The sequence below is a fragment of the Trichosurus vulpecula genome, chromosome 9 (assembly GCF_011100635.1).
Source record: "Trichosurus vulpecula isolate mTriVul1 chromosome 9, mTriVul1.pri, whole genome shotgun sequence".
NCBI classification, from domain to species: domain Eukaryota; kingdom Metazoa; phylum Chordata; class Mammalia; order Diprotodontia; family Phalangeridae; genus Trichosurus; species Trichosurus vulpecula.
The window spans coordinates 70,287,269-70,300,686 of record NC_050581.1 but is presented as its reverse complement, the minus strand read 5'-3'; the positions used below and the strand labels follow the sequence as shown (position 1 = coordinate 70,300,686).

The window sequence follows — 13,418 nt, the reverse complement described above, 5'->3', positions numbered from 1 at the left end:
ATAGTCTAATCAAATTGCTTGCCTTCTCAAGGAAGGAGGAAGGGAGGGTGACAGGGTGAGAATTTAGAACTCAAAATTTTAAAAAACAAACATTAAAATTGTTTTAATGTGTAATTGGAAAAAATATTTTAAAAAAAGCATAAAAGTATCAATAAAATATTTTTTTAAAATTTTTAAAAAAGAAGCTGAGAGGCAGAACTAGTGATTTTTTTAATTGTCAAAATCTGGTGATCTTTCCCTGGTCTTCATACTTGTTAATCTCTCTTTAGGATTTAATGCTACTGACCCACCCCTTCCTCTTGGATAGTCTTTCCTCTCTGGATTTTCATGACACTATTTTCCCCTCCTAACTGACTGATTGCTCCTTCTCAGTCTTCATTGCTGACTCATCATCCGTATCATTTTCCCCTAGCTGTGGATATCTGCCCTAGGCCCTCTTCTCTATCCTCTCAGTGCCTCCTCTCAGTGATTTTATCATTCATATAAATTCAATTATCATCTCAAGTCAGATGACTCAGATCAATATATCTAATTCCGGTCTCTTGCCTGGGCTTCAGTTACAAATTGCCAAATGACTATTAGAAATTTCAACCATGATGTGTTAAAGATGCCAAATTCAACATGGCAAAAACTAAATTCATCTTTCCCTCAGAATCCACTCTCTTCCAAATGCCTATATTTCTGTTGAAAGCACACCATTGTTTCATGTTTCTGAATTTGTAACCTCAGCATTATCTTTAACTCCTCAGTCATCTCAGCCCACATATTCATTCAGTTGCAACTCTTGTTTTTTCTACCTCTCTCCCATTTGAATCCTTTCCTCTCACACATAATTTAAGACCTCATAACTTCTCACCTGGATTATTGCAACCACTTCCTAATTGGTCTCCCAGCTTCCAGTTTCTCTCTCTCTCTCTCTCCCTCTCTCCCTCTCTCTTTCTTGCTCTCATGCTCTCTCCCTCCCTCTCCTAGTCTAGCTGCCAAAGCAGTTATCCTCAGTCTCAGATCTAACCATTTGATTGCCTTACTCAATAAATCCCAGTGGCTCCAAATTGCTGCTAGGACAAAATATATACTCTTCTGTGTATCTTTTAAAACTCTTCACAACCTGCCTCAACTTATATTTACATTTTACACATACATGTTTTCATTGTATATTACTCTCACTTCTGTCCTCTGTGATCCAGCCAAAATGTCCTCTCTCTGTTTTTTCACATATAGCACTTCTTCCTTCTTTGTGTTTTTGAACTGTCTTCCATGCCTGGAATGTGCTCCCTCCTCACCTCTAGGACTTATGATCCCTCTTCCTTCATGGTGCAGCTGAAGGACCCTCTTTTGCATGAAACTAATTTTTAAAAAACCTTAATTCAACCCAAAGTCTCCCCTTCTTTTTTTTACTTTAAAAATGTGTTGTTTATTTTTATCATTCTTTTCTTTCTGAATTTTGAGTTCCACATTATCTCCCTCCTTGACCCACTAAGATGGCAAGTAAAATGATATAAATCATACCTGTAAAATCATGCAAAACATATTTCTGTATTAGCCATATCACAAAAAAATCAAAAAAGTGAAAAATTATACTTCAATTTACTCTTAGAGTTCATTTGTTCTCTATCTCTGGAGATGGATAGCATTTTTTCATCAAAAGTCCTTGGAATTATGTTGGATCATTGTATTGATTAGAGTAGCCAAGTCTTTCACAGCTGATCATCATTACGACATTGCTATTACTGTGCACAGTGATCTTCTGGTTCTTCTCACTTCACTTTGCATCAGTTCGTATAGGACTTGTCATGTTTTTTGGGTTTTTTTCTGAAACCATCTCTCTTGCCATTTATTACAGCACACTACTACTCCATCACAATCATAAGCCACATCTCATCCAGCCATTCTCCAATTGATGAGCATCCCCTCATTTTCCAATTCTTTGCCACCACAAAATATGAACATTTTTGTACATATAGGTTCTTTTCCTTTTTCTTTGATCTCATTGGGGTACAGACATACTAGTGATATTGCTGGGTCAAAATGTATGCACAGCTTTTTAGCCCTTTGGGCATAGTTCCAAATTATTTTTCATCATGGTTGGACCAGTCATGAAGCTATTCTTGATCCCTTCCAATTGCTAGTTCCTCTCCTCTTTGACTGTTTTGTATTTATTCTTTTTTATTCATTATGTGTATGCTTATGTGAAGTTTTGAGCTTTAATAGCTTAGCTGTACTTAGCTGTATCTGTTGTTTCTCCTATTAGAATGTAAGCTTCTTGAGAGCAGATTGTTTCATTCCTTATATTTATATCCCCAGTGCCCAGTATAGTGCCTGACACAATGAAGGTGCTCAATGAGTGCTTGTTAATTAATAGCATTGAGGAATTAATTCAGTATTCTGCATTCTCCTTATTTAGCCAGGGCACTTTTAGTACTTATGTACATAAGTCAGTCAATCAATAAACATTTATTAAGTGCCTGCTGTATACTAGGTACTATGCTAAATGTTGGGGATACAAAGAAAGGCAAGACAGTCCTTGCCTTCAAGGAGCTCAATAATTCCACCATTCTCCCCAATTAGAACTTCATTGAAAATGTATCCATGGAACCAAATGACCATATGATAACTGGAATTTTCTCCATGTCTACTATGTTAGACGATTTTGAATAGATGAAGGAATATTCCAATCTTATTCCTCTCATCTCCTTCAAGCATTTACAGGGGTCAAAAATCTTAGGGCATAGATCCAGAGGCAGAACTAGCAAATTATTCCTTGGTCCTCACCAATCATCATCTTGGAGCCAAAAAAAGTAGGGAGCATTTGTAAAACATCAGAGGTGAAACTTTTTCCCATACAAAGAGGGAAAACTGGGACGTCACCTTGGGACCTTCCATACGTCCACCCGAATTTGGATGCCAATTTGGAGGATCACATCACTGCCTCTCTTGCTGTCTCTAGCTTTTCTGAAACTTTGGTCAGCTATACAGAATATACTTTAATAAATATCATTTCAACAAATGTTATATGTGGGTTTTATCATGTTTCCTTGCCTAGTGTCGATACTGAGTTACCACATAATCACTGGCTTGGCAAGACTTTCATTGTCAAAGTAGAAATTGAAATGGGGAGGACAGATTGGTCAAGTCTCTTCCTTTTAAATCTTCTAGAATTCATACAGAGGACATTCTTATAGACTGTTGATATGATTGGCTCTAATTCAGAGGCAAATCAAGAAAGAACAAGGTCACAGAAAACCTAGATTAAGAGAGAGCATTTGGTTCAGTAGCTGCAGAACTGGATACATTAATGAAGCCAAAAGATGATTTTTCATGATCTGATGTCAACTTGGAGGGTGGGTCTACATGGGAGGAAAATATGATTCATTCAAAATCTGGCGGACTTTGATGTCAGACAACGTTATTTCAAGTCTTCCCTTTGCCCCTTATTCTCCAAGTGACTTTGACCCAAATCCTTTAATCTTGCTAGGTCTCAATTTCCTCATATTATAATTTTAAAAAAGGTTGGACTAGATGATCTGTAAGGTTTTTTCTAGCTCTAATTTAAAGAGCTCACAAATCTCTAGAGCAATGCCTCAGTGGTCCTGCCTTTGTTTTATGTTGCTTAATATTTTTAATCAATGATTTGAATAAAGGCATAAATGGAAGGTTTATTAAATTTATTTACAGAATAAACCTAGGAGGAATAGATAATATATTACATGACAAAGTGAGGATTTGAAAATGTCTTGATAGGCTAGGATATTGGGCCACATCCATTTCAGTGTAATTTAATAAGTTTAGGCATAAAGTTCATTTAAGTGAAAAAAAATCACATTTTCAAAGACAAGAGCATGGAGACATGGCTAGAGAGCAATTCATCTGAAATTTACCTATGGGTTTTGGTGGACTGAAAACTCATTATATGAGTCAACCAAGCTTTGGCTACACTGAGAAGAATATTGTCTAGACTATGGGTGAAATGATCCTATTGGAATCTAGCCTGATCAGATAACTTCTGGAATTTTGAGTTCAGCTTTGTATGACACATTTTAAGAAGGCCATTGATAAGCCAGAGATTACCCATGGGAAGGTGAATAGGATGGCAAAGAGAATAGCTATATGAGAATCTATTGAAGAATAGAGCAGTTTGGCCTGGATAAGAGACTTCGTGGGCACAAGACAGCTGTTTTCAAGTATTTTAGGCATTACCATGTGAAAGAGGGATTATACTCAGTCTTCCAAAGCCCAGAAAATACAACCAGGATAAGAAATGGAGGTTGCAGAGAGGAAGACCTTGGCTAAGTGTAATAACTTTTTTTTGAAAGTCATCACCATGAAAACTGTCCAAAAGCAGAAGGTAAAGGGTTCTCCCTCTAGAGATATTCATAGAAAATTGCATTCATGTATAGAAGGGTTCAGCAAGCTATGATTCAAACTGGTGGCCCAAAATTGGGCCACTACCTTTTTTTGGACAATCCTGTAGGCGAAGAATGTTTTTGTTTTTACATTTTTTGATGAAAGCTATTTTTTTTTATTTCCCTTAGTCTCCCACAATTTTTTTTACATTTTAAAATGCAATAAAACTTTATTTAAAAACCATTCTTAAATCATGGGCTATACAAAAAACAACTGCAGACCATAGTTTGCTAACCTTTGAGGTATGCTATAGAGGGAATTCCACCTACAGATTGGAACAGATAGGCTCTTCAGAACCTTCCAAATCTGCTAGTTGCTGATTCTGAACAAAACTTCTCTCAAAATAACAATAATCATATATTTATTTTTCAGGATATATACTGACAAAATCAGATTCGCTCTAAGACTGTCTAGAGACTAGACATGAAGAGTTTAACTCAGAACACTTATTGTGATAGCCCGTCAGTGGCAGACAGAGCTATCCCCAATAAGAACATTTAAAATGAAGTGAGTGGTAGGTGGAAGTTAGCCTGGGAAAGCTGATTTCTTTCCTAAGCTTGCTGACTGACTAACTGACTGAACAACTAATCTTGACCACTTGATTAGTTTCTCTGTTGTGCCATCTACTTCATAAGATTATTTATGAGCATTGTGGTATAGTGGATAGAAAACTGGACTTAGAGTCATGGTGGGAAATCTAGCTGTGATGCTTACTGCCTGAGAGTGCCAAAAAGTCACTTTTTTTGGCAAGTCATTTAAACTCTCTTAGTCTCAGTTTCTCCCTCTGGAAAATGGGAACAATATTTACATGCTTTATCTCACACGACTGCTGTGAAGGAAGTACTTTGTAAATCTAAAGATGTTATACAAATGCGAGTTATTATTATTGCTTAAATATGGAATCAGAGAATTTTTGAGCTGAAAGTGCATGAGTCTAATATAGTGTCAAAGATAAAAGTGTCAAATGACAATCATTTAGTTGAACCCTCTGGTTTTACAAATAGAAACCTGGGCCACAAAAGGAGAAATAAATTGTTTATTGCCACATGGTCGAACCACAACTGTAACCCCAGCTTGCCTTAATTCCCAACCAGTGGCTTTCTCAACATGTCACAGAAGGACCCATTATAAGATAGCAATCAGCAAACACTTATTAATCATTTACTATACTCTGTGTGCAAGAAAGTACGGATATAAACACAAGACAATCCCTGAAATCTCACAGAACTTCTCCAACTAAATAATAGCACATAAACACAGTACCAAACCCACTCAGGAATGTATTGGAAATTGAGGAAATTACTTAGAATGGAATGTTTGAGAGTCGTCTGATCACATCCCATTACTTGTTCACTGAATTTAGCCAGTAAGCTTCAAGTCTTTGCAAACAAATCCTTACAATTGAAAACTGAGTCCTGCTCATACTTCTAATTTCCTTCTTAGCCTGGCTTCATTATAATGGGGAGGGGAGAAAGGAGGGGGAAAGGGCTTGCCACCATATTTTTCACAGCATTATAAATTCATGCATTAGGTTTATTCAATTAATAGTTGTTTTAACAGGTCAGACTATTCCATCATTAACTCAACCTTTCATTCATTTAAAATATCATTCCCTCATTAAATATTCTTTAAGAGGATTTCAGTTGAGTAAGAATATTTAAAATGTGGCACCATAAATCTATTCTTTTAATGAGTTTATTCCTTTTTAAGGAATTAATTAAACTTGGTTGTGGAAGAGAGATATACAGTAAATGGATGAAGTAGTGTCCAGGCAAAAGGTTAAGGATTTACAGTCATTAAATGAAATGAAGCTCATTCTAAAGGCACCTCATTAATGGAAAATCTTCTTTCCTTGCATGCACCAACAAGAAGTTTATTACCCAATGAACTTCTACTTATGTCAGATTACTATTTCTTTCTTTAAAAATGTTTCTAAAAGATGACTTTATTCCCTCATTTTCAGATACATCCATGTTTGTATTGAAAGCTCCTGGTGCTATGTATAAAAATGGAATGAATTTTACTAATTCAGTGGAGAAGATGCAGCCTTCAGTAGGTTAGGTGAGGAAGGTAAAGGACATTGGCAGGAAGACTGGTTAGAGAGAGGAACTCTTGCAGAGGATGGGGTTTGGGGGTGGAAATTCCTTGCAAATTTAATTCACAGACAGGGAATGGAAATGTCATTGCCTCACTCAGAGGGTTAATCACTTTCTAATTTGAACTGGCAAATTTTATAATGACACTGTGAAATTAGCAGCATTTTATTGTGTTAATTATCTGCAGGACACTACATCATTACTTCTAATAAATGTAAATGAGATTGTGTCTCCTAGGACAATATACAGACAAGGTGAATTTTTATTGGCTATTTACTGGATTTCAGGCAAATCTCTTTTTTTTCCCCTGTAAAACATTTTCAATGTAAATCTTCTGTGCCCTACCAATTCCCTTCTATTTTATTCAATAAAGTTTTTTAAAGGTCATTAAAGTTCTCCTTAGCTCATTTGAACTCATTTTCGCTCAAAGCAATGTTGAACATTAAATATCATTTCAAGTGCCAGCCCAATCAACCAAGACTTTGGGATTTGAAAGTCCAACCATCATAATAATTAAATATTAAGCCTTTCTCTGCTTTCACCCTACTTTAGAGCTGCTTTGTACCTTTCTCAAGACCAGATGGTATGTGTCTAAAAACCTGCCTGCCAATCATTCACTCAGATGAACTTCTTTGCTACTAGAGAGATTAAGTACAGTAGAAAAATATCACTAGTGTTAGTAGAAAGCAAACAGAGCAGATTCTCCCCCTTCCTCAGTGGACAAACACTAAACTTTAGAAATATTCAGTGCTGTGTTTTCCCACCACTCCGACATTTAAGTCTGCTGGCCCTTAGAGGATTTAGAGTTGGAAGGAGCCTCGCACTTCTTTTAGTCCAGCCCCTTCATTTTATAGATGAGGAAACTAAGACCCCAAAGAGATAAAGTGATTTTATCAACATCAGTCAGAATTTGAACCCAGGACCTCTAGTTGCAGATTTAGAGCCCTTTCCACTATACTACCTTGCTTCATACTGATGATTGATTCTTTCCACACTTTGCTTCTCTTCCTCCCTTTTGATGTCCACTTCTACCACTTCTAAATCCAACTATATGTCTATATCTATATCTAGATGTAGATCTAGGTTTATACCTATATCTATTCCTATATCTATATTTCAGTGTGAATCATATATATATATGTATATATATATATATGTGTATATATATATATATATATACACACATATATTTTTCCTCCACTCTACTTACCAAGGCACGCAGGGGTAACCTTGGATTCTGGATGGTTATGCTAACATAGTCCAAGCTCTGTCTGATCCTAACAAGCTAAAAGTTAGTACTTTGAATATGGACCAAGTAACATATTAGTTATGATTCGATTGAAGACCAGATGAACCTAAGTTCATCACCAGATGGTCGGCACAGAGGGAGTACATACACCTATGAAAAGACAAATCTTTCAAATAAAAAGTATCATGTTTCCTACAGAGGATGAGAGATGGAAATTAAATCAATGCTAAACTTTTATTACTTACTAGTAGATCTTAAAAATGGGAGAGGAAGTTGAAAGTAATGGGTGAAATAGCTACCAAGCAACAAACAAATATTTAGCAAGCATGTTGTAGGTTAAGGTCACAGATTTTAGATTTGGAAGGTTTATTAGAGGCCATCTACTTCAACCCTCTCTTTTATAAATGAGGAAATTAAGACCCAGAGATATGAAACAACCTCCTCAAGGTCACAGAGGCAGCAAGCTGCAAGCTGGGATTGGAACCAGGAGCCTTTGGCATAATTCAGCGCCATTTCTACTTTACTACATAACATTTTTTAAGTTGCCAAAGACAGCTAGAGCTGAGTGGGGTAATACATGCCTGTGGTTCCTGATTTTGGAGAGAATGAGTCTGGTAGATCACTTGAATTTGGAAGTTCTGAGCTGTGGTAGGGCTAAAGCCAATCCTTTGTCTGCACTAAGCGTGGCAGCAATGTTCTAAGCCCCTAGGAGCAACAAACCAACAGGCTGACTAAGGAGAGGTTATCATTTCAGGTCAAAAATAGAGCAAGTCAAAACTTTGGGCCAATTAGCAGTAGTGTAGGGCCTAGGGGTGGTCACTGTGCTTCTGGTCTGGATGAGATAGGGAGATGGGAAGTGAAGGGTAGGGAAGAGAAGGCAAGGCAAGGCAATTGAGACTTCAAAGGCTATCAAGCCCAAACCCCTTATTATACTACTGAGGGAACCCAGGCCTAGAGATTGTTTTTCTCAGGCTCATTGTAAGTATAAGAGCCAGAATCTGAACTCAGATCCTGACTCCAGAGCCACACACAGCTCATTCTACTTTACCATGATGCCCATGATGTCTCCTCAAGTGGTAGATAAGATTTGAGCATGTGCTGAAGGAAACATGGTTGAGTAAGTAGGTTAGGACTATCTGTGCATCACATTTGTGTATGTTGCTCTTGTGTATCATTACCTGAGAGGGAAAAATTATTCCATATTCATCAAACATTTAGGAACCTCCCACTGTATATGTAACCTCCCATTATATATGTACCCTGTGCTTCTTTGGGCATGCCTAGTTCTAACATGAAGGAACCTTTTGAGTGTGCCCAGTTTGCCAGGCACAGAGCCCACTGCATCGCCTACTGTGTGTGTTGGGGAGAGGAGGGGTAGCCCTTTTTGATTGGCTGTTGACAGCTTTAAAATTGGCCAAACTGAGTTATTCACTCTTCTCTCAGCTGCACTCTTTTTGTCATATTCTATTTTCTTTTCCTTTTATCAGATGCATCAAGAGAGTGAAGATCTCAGGTCATCCACAGCAAGGACACCATGAACTGAAACCTTGAGGGAGGAAGGACTTTCCTTCCCCTACCTTCTTTTTCACCCTATTTCCAAGAAATGGAAATATTATGACCACTGGCCCATGAAATTCCAAGCGTACTATCCAGGCCGCTACAGTATCCACCCTGCTCTGGTGCTGGCAGTGACTTACATCCCATTTTGGATGTTATAACATTATGTCATGTTTTCTTTGATTTTGCACAGTACCTCTCCACCTCTGAGAGTGCTATATGGAGGATGCTTAAACACAGAGGGTCATTAAGAGTATAATCTAGCTAGTGTTATTTGGAAAAGCTAGTGAGATGCCACAGCATGGAGAAAACCAATGATACCCTTGAGTTATTGAAAAAAATAGTAGCTCATCTGGGGCAACAGCTTTATCTGCATTTGCATAAGGTAAAAATCCTTTTGTAATCACCCTGAATGCAGTAAATATGTCTTTAGAACTTAAACATTTTCCTCCCATAATGTTTTTGGGTATTAGAATGCCAGATATTCTCCCTCCTTCATTATCTCTATCTCTGTCTCTTTCTCTCCCCTTCCCTCCATCCTCTTCCCCCCTTCTCTATCTCTGTATATCTGTCTCTCTGTCTCTGTCTGCCTGTCTCTCTATTTCCCTTCATTCATTACAGATGAAACATTAAACCTCTTATCCATCTGTGTAAAAGCCTTAAATCTCCTTAAATCTCCTGTATCTCGTACTTTCTGCAGTACTAGGTATGCAGTAATGGTTCATATTTGTCATGATTATTGTTATTATTAATGCTATTACAGTAAAATAACAGTGATGTGTTGTATACAGACCAGGATACTCTAGCACTCAGTGTGCATTATTACAACCTGTCAAAGTTAAAAGTGTAAGTTTCATCCAGGAAGATTGAGGCCACTGGGCTCCTAAAATGATTTTGGCAAGAATCGGAAGGGAGCATTCTAACTCCTTGGGAAGGAATGAACAAAAGGTCAGAAACACTAAGGGAGACCAGCAGCATGATTTGGTCTCAGCACTATACTGAGAGCCAAGATTCATAGGATTTCACCCCAACTCCAATGCTGTGTGACTTTGGGCAAACCACTGAACTTTTCTGTGCCCCAGGTTCTTACCTAATAAAATATTGGAATGATGCTATGGGGAAAAAAACACTGGGGTTAGAGTCAGAGGACCTGAGCAGGCAGTGACATGGTGCGTACAACACTGGACTTGAAATTCAAAAGACCTGGGTTGAATCCTGGCTCAGACCATTGCTAGATGTATGAGCCTCCTCAAGTCACTTAAACTTTCTATACCTCAATTTACCCATCTGTAAAATGAGAGTATTGAACTCTGTTACCTCGAAGGTCCCTTAATGGCTCCAAATCTATGGTCCTATGGTTCAGATCCCAGCTCTTCTACTCACTGCCTGTGATGTTGGCCAAGCAGCTTAACCCTTTTCTGGGCCTCAGTTTTCTCATCTGGAAAATGAGTGGGTTGGACCTGATAACCACCCATGGCCCCAGTTTTCTCATCTAGCAAGTGAGGGGGTTAGGCTAGAAAGTCTTGGAGACAATTAACAGCTTAAATCTACCATCCCTTTGTCTCTACTGAAGGAGTGCATATGTTAAATTTCCCTGCTGTCTAAATCTTCTATTCTGTGCTTTAGAGATTAGGTGACTCACCCAGAATTACATAGCTACAAAGTGTCTGAGGCAGGATCCAAAACCCATTTTTCCTGACTTCAAATTCAGTATTTTATCCACTACATCCTCTGCATGATGGAGGTAAAGGGAACCTGAGGTCCGATATTGTCTGAGTAGTAGAGATGAGATGATTTACTCCTGGTAGCTATGGGTAAAGAGAACTACAACCTGTGTTCTCTTTCCCTTCCTCCCAGTGACCCATAAATAAACCCCCAAGGCAGTTAGGCAGTGCTGTGGATAGAGCACCAGCCTTGGAGTCAGAAGGACCTGAATTCAAATGTGACCAGGCACTTATTATCTGTGTAACTCTGGACAAGTCACTTAACCCTGATTCTCTCACCTCACACCCCAAAAAAGAAATCCCCCAACTTGCTCCACACCATCCTCTCTCCAGAGCTTCCCCCTTTCCTCCCTCCTTTCAGGAAGAGCAGTCTCTCTTTTAACTTTCCTTTGCAAACATTTTCCCCAAGAAGGGTAAGAAGTAATCCCAGTAGTATCTTGAAAGATTGGACTATCAGTGGTGTCAAACTTAAATAGAGATGGGGGCCACTAAACCGTACAATAAACTGGTGCAGATTAACTTAGAAAACCACATATTAACATTATCTATGTTATAATGTATTTTTATTTATTTTGTTAAACACTTCCCAATTACATTTTATTCTGGTTCTCAGGCACTTCCCAATGTTGTGGGCCTTGTTTGACCCCTCTGGACTAGATGATCTCCTTCCATCTCTGAAATTCTGTTCCTTAAGCTGTTATCCTGACAAATTCTCTCCTTATCTTATTTCTAGTTTTATATCTCATCAATTATAAAGTTGATTAGAGGGCACAGTTCATGCTGCTTGCCTCAGCTAGTCCTACAGCTTACCCAGGCACTGAAAATGTTAGTTATGGCTTGCTTGTCTCTAATATCTCTTCCAGCTCAGATGTAGGGCTATGATGAAATGATCTCTACAAGACCTTGGTGCTCTGACCTTCTGTGATCAATAATATTCTCTAATGAGTTTGCATGACTATGATATTGGTCAAACTAAGGTGGCTGTAAACTCTTTTAAGGCAGGGACTGTTTTTTTTGTTCCTTCGTGGATATCGACAGCATTTCAAGGCAGATAATAGGCATTCAATAAATATTCCATTAAATGGCTGCCCAAGGAACGAGCTATAACTAGCATCCTGGGCACCTGGGGCAAATTCAGTTGAACAAGACTGAGGGGAGTAACACTCAGGCTTACAGAGAGAGATACAGACAGACAAAGAGACAGAGATAGAGGCAGAGAGACACAGAAACAGAGACAGAGGTAGACAGAGACACAGAGATAGAGACAGAGTCAAAGAAACAAAAACAAGACATAGAGACAAAGACAGAAGGCAGAAACAGAGACACAGATAGAGTCATAGTCAGACTAGTTAGTCATGATAGTAGAGGTGGGTAGCCATCTCCTCTTGCCCCTGATCTTTGCCAGTCCACAACTCTGCATTCTCACCTAATTCCAGGTCCTGCACCCCATACCCCCTAAACTTCTTAATTGCCATCCAGCTGTAGGCTCAAGGAAGGTTATAAGGTATGAAAATGACAGTCTACAGATTGTTGCAGGGAATAAACATGCCCCCTAGATACAGATACTTGGGATGAAGCCATGACTACCCCCAGCCTACACATTTCAACATAATTAGGTAATCATTAATAGAGGTTTTATATTGTGCATATGGCTCTATACAATCAGAAAAGAAAAAATTATTCTGCTATACCCTTAAGCTATCATCCTATTTCTCTCCTTGCTTTCAGCTAAACTCAGAAAAAGCTGTCTATACACTGACTCCACTTTCTCAACTGCATGCAATCTGGATGTAATATCCATCATGTGACTGAAACGATTCTATCCACAATCACTTGTGCTCTGTTACAAAATCTCCCAGCTTTTCCCAGTCTTCATCCTTTAGGACCTTTCTGTAGTGTTTAACATTGTTGACTACCCACTCTTTCCTAATATTCTCTCCTCTTTGAGTTTTTGTAGCACTTCTTCTCCTACCTGATTAATCGATCATCAGTATCCTTTACAGGGTCATCATCCATCCACTTGTTTCTATGACTTACCTACTTTTGGGCTCTGTCCTTGACCCACTTCTTTCTCAACACTCTCTTCAGCCATGTCGTATTCTATGAGTTCAGCCATTCTTACGTATATGGCACCCAAATCTTCTTATTCAGGTCTTACTTTTCTGTCCAATCTCATATCTCAAATTGCCTTCAAGACATCTCCAATATAACACATCTAGAACAAAATCACTTATCTTTACTATTAAAATTCGGTCCTCCTCATAACTTTCCTGTTTCTGTTGAGGAATCCACCATTTTGCTAGCTGCCCAGGTTCACAGCCTTGTAGTCCTCCCCAACTCTTCCTTCTCCTTCCTTCTTCCTTCTCCCTATATCCAATTAGTTGCCAC

The 13,418-nt window shown here is 38.4% G+C and overlaps 1 pseudogene; it reads right to left on the bottom strand.

Annotated features, from left to right (window-relative positions):
• The window catches only part of LOC118832146, a 59,443-nt pseudogene extending 46,297 nt beyond the window's left edge, over window positions 1-13,146 (bottom strand).
• Between the last annotated feature and the right edge of the window lie 272 nt (window positions 13,147-13,418).